Source organism: Glycine max, chromosome 17 (genome assembly GCF_000004515.6).
Source record: "Glycine max cultivar Williams 82 chromosome 17, Glycine_max_v4.0, whole genome shotgun sequence".
Classification (NCBI taxonomy): Eukaryota; Viridiplantae; Streptophyta; class Magnoliopsida; order Fabales; family Fabaceae; genus Glycine; species Glycine max.
Window position 1 is genome coordinate 20340096 of NC_038253.2, and position 11457 is coordinate 20351552.

An 11457-nucleotide genomic window follows, 5' to 3' on the forward strand; every position below is an offset into this window, starting at 1 on the left:
ATTTGTTAGTTGTGTTAATTTGTTAATGTTGTTAGTTTTGTTGGGTTTCTAGTTTAATATTTTGGATTCTGTGTGCATGTACGACTTTGCATGTTTTTCTTTGAATTATAGGATATGTTCAAGAAATGGGTAATTGTTTTGAAAAAAAAAAGCCTCTTGACATTTTGTGATTTGAAATCCTTGTTTTTCCTCTACATGTCATGATAGTTTTGAAAGCTTAATTTGAAAGTGACGACGAGTTTACCTTTGTGAGAATTTGAGCCATCCTTCATCATAATCATTTGGTGTGTTTTGCCCCATTGATTGCTTGCACAATAGCCTTGGCTTGATTCTTGATGATGCTTCCTATTTCACATGCATATTTGGAAATGATTGAGGCAATTTTGTTCTTATAAGCTTCTAGCCAAATGGACTTACCTTGAATTAATTCCTTTGTTAACCCTTTTGAGCCTTGTTTCCCTTTCCTTGTTTTGAAGCTCACTACAAGCCTTAAGTGAAAAACCATGATATCACCATATCCTTAAGGAATTTTGGAGCTTTGGAATTGTTTTAGGAATAAGTGTGGGGGGTTTTTGTTTCATTGGATAACATGTTTTGTTGGCTATGCTTCATGATGTATTTTGGGCCATACTTGATGTACATTGTATATTGGTTAAATGTTGGACATGCTGAATGAGATGTTGTTTCTCAAATGCTACAAAGTAAAAAAAAATCAAAAAAGAAAAAGAAAAGCAATAAAGTTGAGTGAATAAGATCTTAATTGGCAAAAGAATGATGAGACTCTTGGTTCTTCTCTTTATGTTTAAATTTTATCTTTAGTTCTTCTTATTTTTTTTCTTAATATGCACTTATTCCCCATTGCTCCTCTATTCCTTTGGGATTTTGCCACTTATTCCATATTTTTCCATACCTTGTCCTTGGCCCCATTACAACCTTAAAAGACCTTTTGATCCTCATGTGCTTGTGTTTATGGGTTGATTGTCAATTTTAGAATCTTGCCAAGTTTATGTGGTGTTGGTTTTCATGGGTGCTTTGAGGGTAAATAGTAGTCTAGACACTTGAGTAGACACTTGAGAGATAGAACATATATCTTGTGAGGCTTTATCACTTTTCATTCTTGAGCTAATTAACTTTTTTGCCATGATTGGGTTGCTTGGATGATTTTCATGAATGTCTTGACTTTTCGAATCTCCTTATGTTAGATGTTACCCATTCCTTTCATTCCTTGATGTTCATTGAGAAATATGTGAATGTTTTTGTTTGTCTCTCTTTGATATCCTTGGATTTTGTTCTTTGTTTCATTTTGCCCAGGAGTGCAAAAGGCTAAATATGGGGGATTTTGATGTGCCATCATTTTCTTCTATTTCTTAAACCCTTTTCGCACCATTTTAATTACTGATTAGTCTTAATTGTCAAATTAATTAGACAGTTTTATTATTTGGGCTCATTCAGCTAATTTGATGTTTTTAATCTAATTTCAGGAATTAATGAAACATTGGGCTTAATCCGGATTTTGGTTGTGGACTTGAAGAGGGCAAATAAAACAGCGCTTACCTTAGTTAATTTCTAATTAGGAGATTGCAATTTTATTTTATGTGGTTCAGTGTTTATTTCGTTTTGGGCTAGAATAATGTAATAGGGTCTAGTGACTTTGAGTGACTCTTTTAAATAGTAGCCTTGGGATTCGTGCAAGGCCATTCTGTTAGACTATTATTCAGAGCATAGGGTTTATGGTTTTACGTTTTTTCTGTTCTAAGGCTACTGTGCACGTAATGCAATTTTCTATTTTCTGCTTCTAATTACAATTTCGTTCTTGTTTCTTCTTCTACTTTCATTTACGTTTCTACTTCATTTATGTTTCTGCTTTTAGTTTCATTTACGTTTTATGCTTTTATTGAATCTATGGAAGGCTAAGTTTTCTGGTGTTGTTTCCTTCTGAGGATGAAGCTCAACTCTCTTCGAGGTTCTGTTTAAAATGTAGCTTCCTGGCAGTTTTCCCTTCACCAATTAACCCACATTTGTTAATATTAATCTGTGCATGCTTCATGTTCGATTAATTGCCTCGCAGCCTAACTTGCGTTCATGCTTAATGGACGAAGGGTTAATTGGTGTATGTGTTGCCTAATCACGTATTGACAACCCTAAGTTGGTTTTTGCTTAGTAAATTAAAATAGGGTTGGATTAAGTGGTTAACTGTTAGGGACGAATTCTCCATAACCTAGGACAAAAGAGTGGCTTTTGAATCAGAGGAAACAACCCATTTTCAATACTATTAATTTCGTATTCTAGTTTGCTTGTTCTTTATTTCACAAAACAAACAACCCCTCTAATCGTTACTGTTACTGCAAGTATATTATGAACATTTGGTCTATCATTGCTCGCTGGGAAACGACCTAGGATGACTTCCTAGTTACTGCATTTTCATGTTTATTTGATTCGGGTACGGCCTTGATAAAAAAACTCTTGTGTGTTTGTCTCCTTCTTCCCTACTCTTTTAATTTCCACTGTGCACTTTAATTTCAGCTTTTACTTTTGGTTAAGTTTCTTTTCTGTTCTTCATTTACTTAACAACATAGTAAAAGCCTTAGAAGAGTAAATTTTTAATTAGTAAAGGTTTAGGAATAATTAGTTCAATCCCCCCTTCTTAATTATTCTGAGGCCACTTGATCTAACACTTACCATTTAAGGCAACGAGAGGATCGCTCACTGACGGAAGAGAAAAGATGGTCCACATTTCTAGTGAGGCCGACAACTGCTCTAATATTGCTTTGTTGACCCTCTCCACAAGGGTCAACAGATCCTCGTCATACAACTTGAACTTGGTGGGATCAGACTACCAGTAGAATGAGAAACGGGACTCCCCGTCCCTGTTAAGCATTAGTGGCATGTGTTAGTTGGTGAATATGACTAACTTTTGTGTTTAAAACTTGTGTAAATTGTATCAAACTCCTCCAATTTATGGTTATTTTGTATCAAATTTATAAGTTCTTTTAGTTAAAGATAGGTAATAAATACTTAGTAATTCTATTTTGTGTGTTTAATAATCATTTTCTCTCAATTTCAGGTTAATTAGGCAAGTTTGTGAAGTGCTGATTTTCACCTTCTCGCTAAGCCAATCTTCTGGCTTACCGAGCCATCCGCTGAGCAGAACCCTCCTGGGCTGAGCGCGAGGAAGAATATGGAAGAAGGATGAGTTGTGCATGTTCGCTAAGTGATGGGTCATCCCGCTAAACGCACCGCTTCAGTCCATTCACTGAGCGAGAAAAGCACGCGCTAAGCCGATATTCACTAATGTGCGCTGAGCGGATCAGAGTTGCGCTAAGCGCACGAGCACGAACAAAGCCACCTATTTAAGCCTGAAATCAGATTTAGAGGAGGAGTTTGGCCATTTTTGTTGAGGAGCTCTTGCATGTCTTCAGTTCTAGAGAGAGAGAGAGGTCCAAATTCCAAAGAGTTTGAGAGATTTTGTTGTGTGAAGATCTACAGAGACCAGAGCTGGAAAAGGAAGCCGTCCTGAGAGCGTGAGCTGAGTTTGTGAGTGATTGAGAGGTCCTAGAGGTGGAGGAGACATCCCCACCACTTGTATTTCTGCAATCTTTCAACTTTCTCTTTTCTTTGTTGTAAAGGAAGCTTCACAGTTATGGAAAGCTAAATCCTCTGTTGGATCTTCCTTCTAGGTGCTTGATGTAAATATCTTTTTATCTATTTAATGATGTTTTGTGTGTTCATTGTGCTATCAGAACTTCATTCTACCATGCTTTTGCCTTGATCACATAGATGCATGTGTTTTTAGGATCATTCAACAGTGGAAACTGGTCTGATTCTTTGAACTTGATAAGACAAGGCTAGTTTGTCATATTTTCACGAGGAATCGGGGTATGGGAACCTAGTTGTTGTATGTTTGTCATGGTTGAGTTTAGTCCAACAAGAGGAATCTATGGACGATGCTTGATCAGGATTAGGCTAGACTATCATGAGGAATCGGGGTTTAACATTTCTGGAGACACCATAGAACACATAAGCATTGTTAAATAGAGAATATCCTTTGAGCATTAGGCACCTACTAGGAAGACCAACATGTCACCTTCTTGTCTTCACGCATCATTTCTCACGTGATTTTCCCTTTTTAATAGTTAGTTTGCACATCTGTTCATATAAATACATCTATTTTCACATTAGACACTTGTTTACTGAAATAGCTTTACCAAGTAACACAAGTTCCCCGAGAGTTCGATACTCGGTTCTTATCGTTTTATACTACTTGCACGATCCGGTGCACTTGCCGGAAGCGAACATCATGCCATCAGCCACGACATTAGTAGCCAAGACCTTGAAAAATTTGTCCTTAAAATTGCGAAAGATGTTTGAGTCAAACTAGAATAGCTTCTTGGACACACTGTTCAAGGAGACCCAACCAATCTTGCCAATCAATTTCATTTGGAAGAAGAATAAGAAGACCAACACACTAAGTCGAATGTTGAAGAAAGGACACAAAATTTCAAATGTCGTCAACATTGCCCAACTGTTCGAGTGAAGCTGGGAAGGGGCCACATTCAAGTGCTCCACTAGAGCACACTAAAAAGCAGTCAAGGGTAAAATGACACTCAAGACCTCAAACAAGCATCTGTATATGTATAAGAAGGGTGGATGACCAAGCACCGCCCTAAAAAATGAGAAGTCATCATTCCCGCAAGCCTGAACGGCTACCTTACAGGAGTCCTTAGGGTTCGCCAGCTTCACCTGGCGTTGAAGCGAAGTGACACTCGCCACCAAGGCCAGACAAGACTTATATTTCAGTACGTCGTCTCTCACCTACTCATAGCCAGCAACGATCAGGATGGGCAATGACGAACCAACACTCATGCTAGGTTGTACGTGGGGAGACGACCTCACATCTACATCATCGCTAGCTCTCCTCGCACCCCCAGGAGCAGAAGGGGGGGAGAATTACAGTAATCGGGACTAGCTCCCCGGCAACAGCAGAAACTCGTGCCCTTCCGCGAGGGTGAGAAGTGCCCTACTAGTTCGACACGAGGTCCTTATCTTTTCGACGAGGATGACTTGCTATTAGAGGCACCTTGACGAGTATCCTCAGACGAGGAATCACCTATCGAGATGACCTCTTGATCCATGATGGGTTGCTCATTCGAGCCCCCAGAATCACTGCCACCTTGCCCAATGGTGGAATTAGATAGAAAAAAGACATTATGGTGAACGGAAATACCTTAGGAAGTTAGAGGGAGAAGAAAAGGAAATCGAAAGCCAGAAAACACAAGAACAAGAGAAAGCAAGGAAGCAAGAAAACAATGAATAGTGACCCAAAATCAAACATCCATTCCATTTATAGGAGAGATGAACTTTTCGGTAACTAACAGGAGCTAAAAATGTGCCCTAAAATTTCGCACCATAACGTTCTCCTACTCACACATGACCGGTTACTACAGTGCATGTCCACTTCGCATGCGACACGTATGAAAAAGTATGGCGCGTGTGTCGCACGTTCACGCTACAACAGATAGTCATTACGAACTCTCTTAAATGCACTCTCCAACGGTTAGAAAAAGGCAAGAGTTGTCAAATCTGATGAGTTACCTCACCTGACACACCAAAGACAAGTCTATCACGGACAACTTGACAGAAGCAGCCCGAACAACGCATGCCACAAGCCACATCAACCTATAACTCTCACATTCGTCAAGGCCACCACGCCTGACACCAGACAACACTCGTCCACACTTGGGGGGCTCGACAAACTCGTCACCCTCTGCCTTTCAAGACTACTGCTCTGAACATTAGACAAATTCCCTCAACACGAGACAAACTCCCTTAACATGGGACAAAACTCTTTCGGCATTGGAGAACCTTATTCGCCCGCAAATCAACTCAAACATATTTGAATATATTATCTATTGGCAGGTATTAAATTATCTATAACTCCACATTATCTGCAAGGTACGATTATCTTCTACCTTTATCTATAATTCATATGTTTATCTCTAACATTATCTTTAAGCTCCTAACTATTATCTATAAGTCGGGAATTATCTACAAGGCTACTATAGCCCCTACAGCAGAACCAACACTATCGCTCAACTAATAGAAATGCAGGTTCCATTGAACCCCTCTACATGACGATCATATATGACCTGCTCACACACTCAGCACACGGCAACAAGCCTGTGTGTGTGTGTGTGTCTCTCTCTCTCACTCATACGAGCTCCATTACAACATATACTTGCTTTACTCTCCTTACACATATTCTTACTTGAGCGTCAGAGTCCTTTGTTTTGCAGGTCCCCTCTCCTGTCAAAGGCACTTCTCCAAGCTGACGTGTGAAGTTCGGGACCCACTCAGCCACGTCTATCCTAACGTGCCACGGTTCCGGATTTTGGTATGAACAATAACAAAAATCACAAGACCATGAAGCTTCATCTCCTTCACATTATCATTTTACGTACCTAGATCTGGTTTTGATTCATATCTCAAAATAAAACTTAAAAATATTATAAGACCATAAAACAGAGGAGAACAACAGTGAAGCTTGGTGTAGGGCACGGAGATGGAGTCCAAATTAAAAGACGCGTCGGGTTTAGTGCACGCCAAAGAGATCGTTAAAAGAAATGGAATTGACGCTATCATTTATATTGCCAATGGGGGTTCTATCCTAAAGGAACATTTGTGTTTTCGAAAGAGGTTCAAGGCATACGATATTTGGGGTGACGAGGTCGAGGATTTGATCAGTGAAGCGATACGAGATGGGGAGGGAGCGGTGGAAGAAGGAGCAGAGAGAGAAGAAGTGCAATGTGGTGCGGTGTTGCGGGGCTTTAAGGCCTTCAGAAGTTGTTGGTGGTGTTGCAAGAGGACATGCGAGGAAGAGGGAGTAGAGTGATGGTGTGGTATTATAGGGCTTTTGGTCTCAATTGCAGGAGTGGAGGAAATGCAAAGCTTCAATGGAGAGGGAGATGCATTGTGCGAGGGAACAACAAGAAGTGTAATATTTGGGAAATTGTGTGTGTATGATATTTTTCATTTTTCAGTGATGAAAAATTGTGTCTGAAACATTCTCAGGTATATACTCCGAGAAATAGTATTAAAATGATGAAAAATCAGATTCGAGGAGTAAGTATTTACCAAAGAAAGTGGTTTTATGTTGCATTTTTTGTTCCCTCTTTAATACTATTATGAGATTTGAACACTTTAATTTCACTTGAATTATTTTGTGATTCCTCTCTAGATACTTTTAGGACTTCCCTCAATTTATAGAAAATTTCGTTAAATTTTCAATTGTAACTTCTCTTTCTTTGGTTGTAGCTCCATCAATGCACCTAGCAAATTCAAGCATTCTCTTAGGAAGAAAAGTAGCAAGAGAAAGAGTGTGAGTCTTACTTGATCAAATCAAATTTTATAAGGCTGGTTTGGACTAAAAGCAAGTATGTTAGATTTTTTTCTATGAAGAATATTACAGGTGGGGAGAGTTTACTGCTTAAGTCTACCATTTGTATCACCATGTGTTGGATTTTAATCTTGGATTAAGAATTTCTATGACTTCATTTATATTGTCTTGTGAAAACAACTGTTTGAAACAAATAGCAAATAAAAGTTGTCAATGTTGAAGGTCATTACAAAAATTAAATGAAACTATTGTGGTGTTGTTGTTTGATCAGTTCATGTATCTGATATGCTGCATAAAAAGAATTTAAAATGGCTAGTTATAATAAACCGAAGTCTTCCCAACAAAGGGGTGGATCATGGATATTGGATGATTAAGGTAAACTAGGAAAAATTGGATTAGCTAGTCATTTGACTAAAAAAAACCAGAGTACATCAGAAAGCAATGGCAACAACATAAGAGAAAGGTAATAACTTTAAAAAAATAAAATTCACTAAACACTATTGAACTTTTTTTTTTTTTACTTCATAATCACTATTGAGTGTGATGTTGTGATCTAAAGACCCAATAACTATCAAAGGTCATAATCATATATTACTTGATACAATTTGTAACGACCCCAAATGCCATTACATGAAACACTAAGGTGTTAACACAAAAAGATTCACTTTTAGTCATTTTAAAACTCTTTAATTAGTTTAATTAATAATAGTATATATAATTTTTGTAGAAGCAAAGCTTCATGGTGAATCAAAGGTGATTCAAATGTGTTTTGATGATAACAATGATGATAACAAAAGATGATGACAAAGGTGATGACAAAAAGCTCAAATATCAATCAAAGAACAACTCAAGTGAATCAAGAACATTTCAAGAGTTCAAGATAAGAATCAAGAAGAATTCAAGACTCAAGAAGAAAGTTTAGAGTCAAGAATCAAGATTCAAGGTTCAAGATCAAGATTCAAGACTCAAGATTCAAGAATCAAGAGAAGGCTTATTCAAGATAAGTATGAAAAGTTTTTCTCAAAAATTGAGTAGCACATTTTTCTCAAAACATGTTTACCAAAGAGTTTTTACTCTCTGGTAATCGATTACCAGATTGTTGTAATCAATTACCAGTAGCAAAATTGTTTTGAAAAAGTTTTCAAATTGAATTTACAACGTTCCAATTAATTTCAAAAACCTGTAATCGATTACAATGTTTTGTTAATCGATTACCAGTGCCTTTGAACGTTGAAATTCAAATTTAAATGTGAAGAGTCACATCCTTTCACATAAAAGCTTTGTGTAATCGATTACACTTATTTGGTAATCGAGTACCAGTGACTGTTTCTAAATAAATCAAAAGATGTAACTTTTCAAATGGTTTTTGACTTTTTCAAATTGGTTTTAAGTTTTTCTAAAATTTATAACTCTTCTAAATGGTCTTCTTGACCAGACATGGAGAGTCTATAAAAGCAAGGCTTTGTTTTTACTTTTTTAATTAATTCATTCTTTCACACTTTTTACACATGTTCATACAATCCTTTACAAGCCTTGAATCTCTTTGAACTTCTTCTTCTTCTTTGTACCAAAAGCTTTCTGAAGTTTTCTGGTTTTCCAAACCTTGAAAACTTGTGCTATTCATCTTTTCATTCTCTTCTCCCTTTACCAAAAAGAATTCGCCAAGGACTAACCGCCTGAATTCTTTTTGTGTCTCTCTTCTCCCTTTTCCAAAAGAACAAAGGACTAATCGCCTGAATTCTTTTGTGTCTCCCTTCTCCCTTGTCAAAGAATTCAAAACGACATAGTCTGAGAATTCTTTTGATTCTTCCCTTTCCCATATACAAAAGATTTCAAAGGACTAACCGCCTGAGAATTCTTTTGTATCCCCATTCACAAAGTTTCAAAGGTTTAATCGCTTGAGAACTTTGTCTTAACACATTGGAGGGTACATCTACTTGGGTTTGACTGAGAACAAGAGAGGGTACATCTCTTGTGGATCAGTTCTAGTGGAGGGTACATCCACTAGGGTTTCAAAGAGAACAAGGGAGGGTACATCCCTTGTGGATCTTTGCTTGTAAAGGCTTTTACAAGGTTGAAAAGAAATCTCAAGGACCGCAGGTCGCTTGGGGACTGGATGTAGGCACGAGTTGTTGTCGAACTAGTATAATACTCTTGTGTTTGTCTTTTTCTTCCCTACACTCTTTAGTTTCCGTTGTGCACTTTAATTATCACTTTTACTTTTGGTTAAGTTTTTATTTATATTCTTTACTTTCTTAACAACATAGTAAAAGTCTAAGAAGGGTAGATTTTTAATTAGTAAAAGTTCAATAATAATTAATTCAACCCCCCCTTCTTACCATGCAAAAGGAGATATAGAAATTCTTCACTTTGTTCAATGACCATGATAACTATCATGTTATGTCATGCTGACTCTCTACTCCCAAAAGATTTCACCTTGAGTGATTAATCCAAGTACACCCCTTAGCATAGTCATACCTAGACCATTAGAGAGGCTCAAATTAATCCTATAGAGTAAGTGTGATATTGTCAAAAATGGATGAGCATGGATAGTGACTTACCTCCGGTAAGGCATGCAACAACCTTAACCTATTTAGGGATTTTTCCACCCATTCATTTTATAGGTCCTTTCACCATTAGCCATCATTGACAACCTCCAGTACTAGGTTAAGGGCATTATTAGCACCCCCAACTTATGTGCCTACTCACAAGCAATGTCATTCATCGATGCATGTATGTTATGATTAAACATTATATCACATCATCATTATATTCATCCACCATAATCAATATAATTCATTCATCAAGGATTCAATCCATTCTTGATAATTCAATCCATCATCAACTCATCATGCATATCTCATTCAACATATCATCAATTCATTATTCACATCTTGTTCAATTCATCATCAATTCACCATTCATATCATTCTCACCAATCATGAACTCTCACATGGTTCATCTAAACACCATGAGACTTTTCACACCACAAGTTCTCATAAATCAAACACCAATCTCAACATATTAATGTGAATTACATGAGAATAACAAGATATATCAACTCCATTATTCCATTTAAGGTTCATATACAACTCAAGAAGCATTTAAGATTGAATTTCAATTGAAATGAACTAAAGACAACATGACAAAAAACTACGCTTAAGCTTATGTGAATTTACACTTAAGCTTGGTTCAGGCTTAAGTCTAAATCCACACACACTTAAGCTTACTCATGCTTAAGCCTAGATTCATCTATGTAGATTCATCTATGCTTAAGCATAGATTCACCTACACTTAAGCCTAAAATCTAGTAACCACATCTTCTTACAAAATTTTTCGCTTGGCTTAAGCATAATAATGACTGCAAAACTTCAAATTTCTTGAGTAAGGCCTCAAACGGCTTCTAAATCAAACTCAATTCAAATTAGACATCATATATCATACATACCAATCATTCCACACCCAAAAACAAAATTTCAAGCATCAACCACTCAAACAAGCATTCAATCAAAGTAAAGCTTCTCGTACCTATCCAAACTCAATGAACTTGCTTTGAGATGGAGGAAGGAAGAAATGAGGAGATTTTGGGTCCAAGATGAAAGCTTTCTCTCACTCCTACAACAATTCTACATAGTAGAAAACACATCAAAACCTTGAAAATGACCATTTTTTTAAGCTTCTAAAAGTGCCCATGGAGGAAAATGAAAGTAGGATCAAAATCTCAAGCTCTCCAATTGAGGGTTTTTTTTGGAGAGGAAGAAAAGAGTGAAATGAAAGTGTTGTGTGTTTGGTTTTGTTTTAGAATACATATGGCTGACTCTATGACTCTTCCACTTCTCTCTATTCACACTCCATCATTTCCTAAACTCACCTACCCCATTCCTATCACTCAAGGCCCATTCATCTCAGTCCAAAAAATCTTGAACTTACTATTTACACTTAAAACAAGGTTTTTCCATATGTAAACATAAACATATATACAAGCACCACACACCATTATCTCATAACTAATTGATTAATCAATTATAACATTTAAATTAAATTTAGTTCATGTAATACAATTA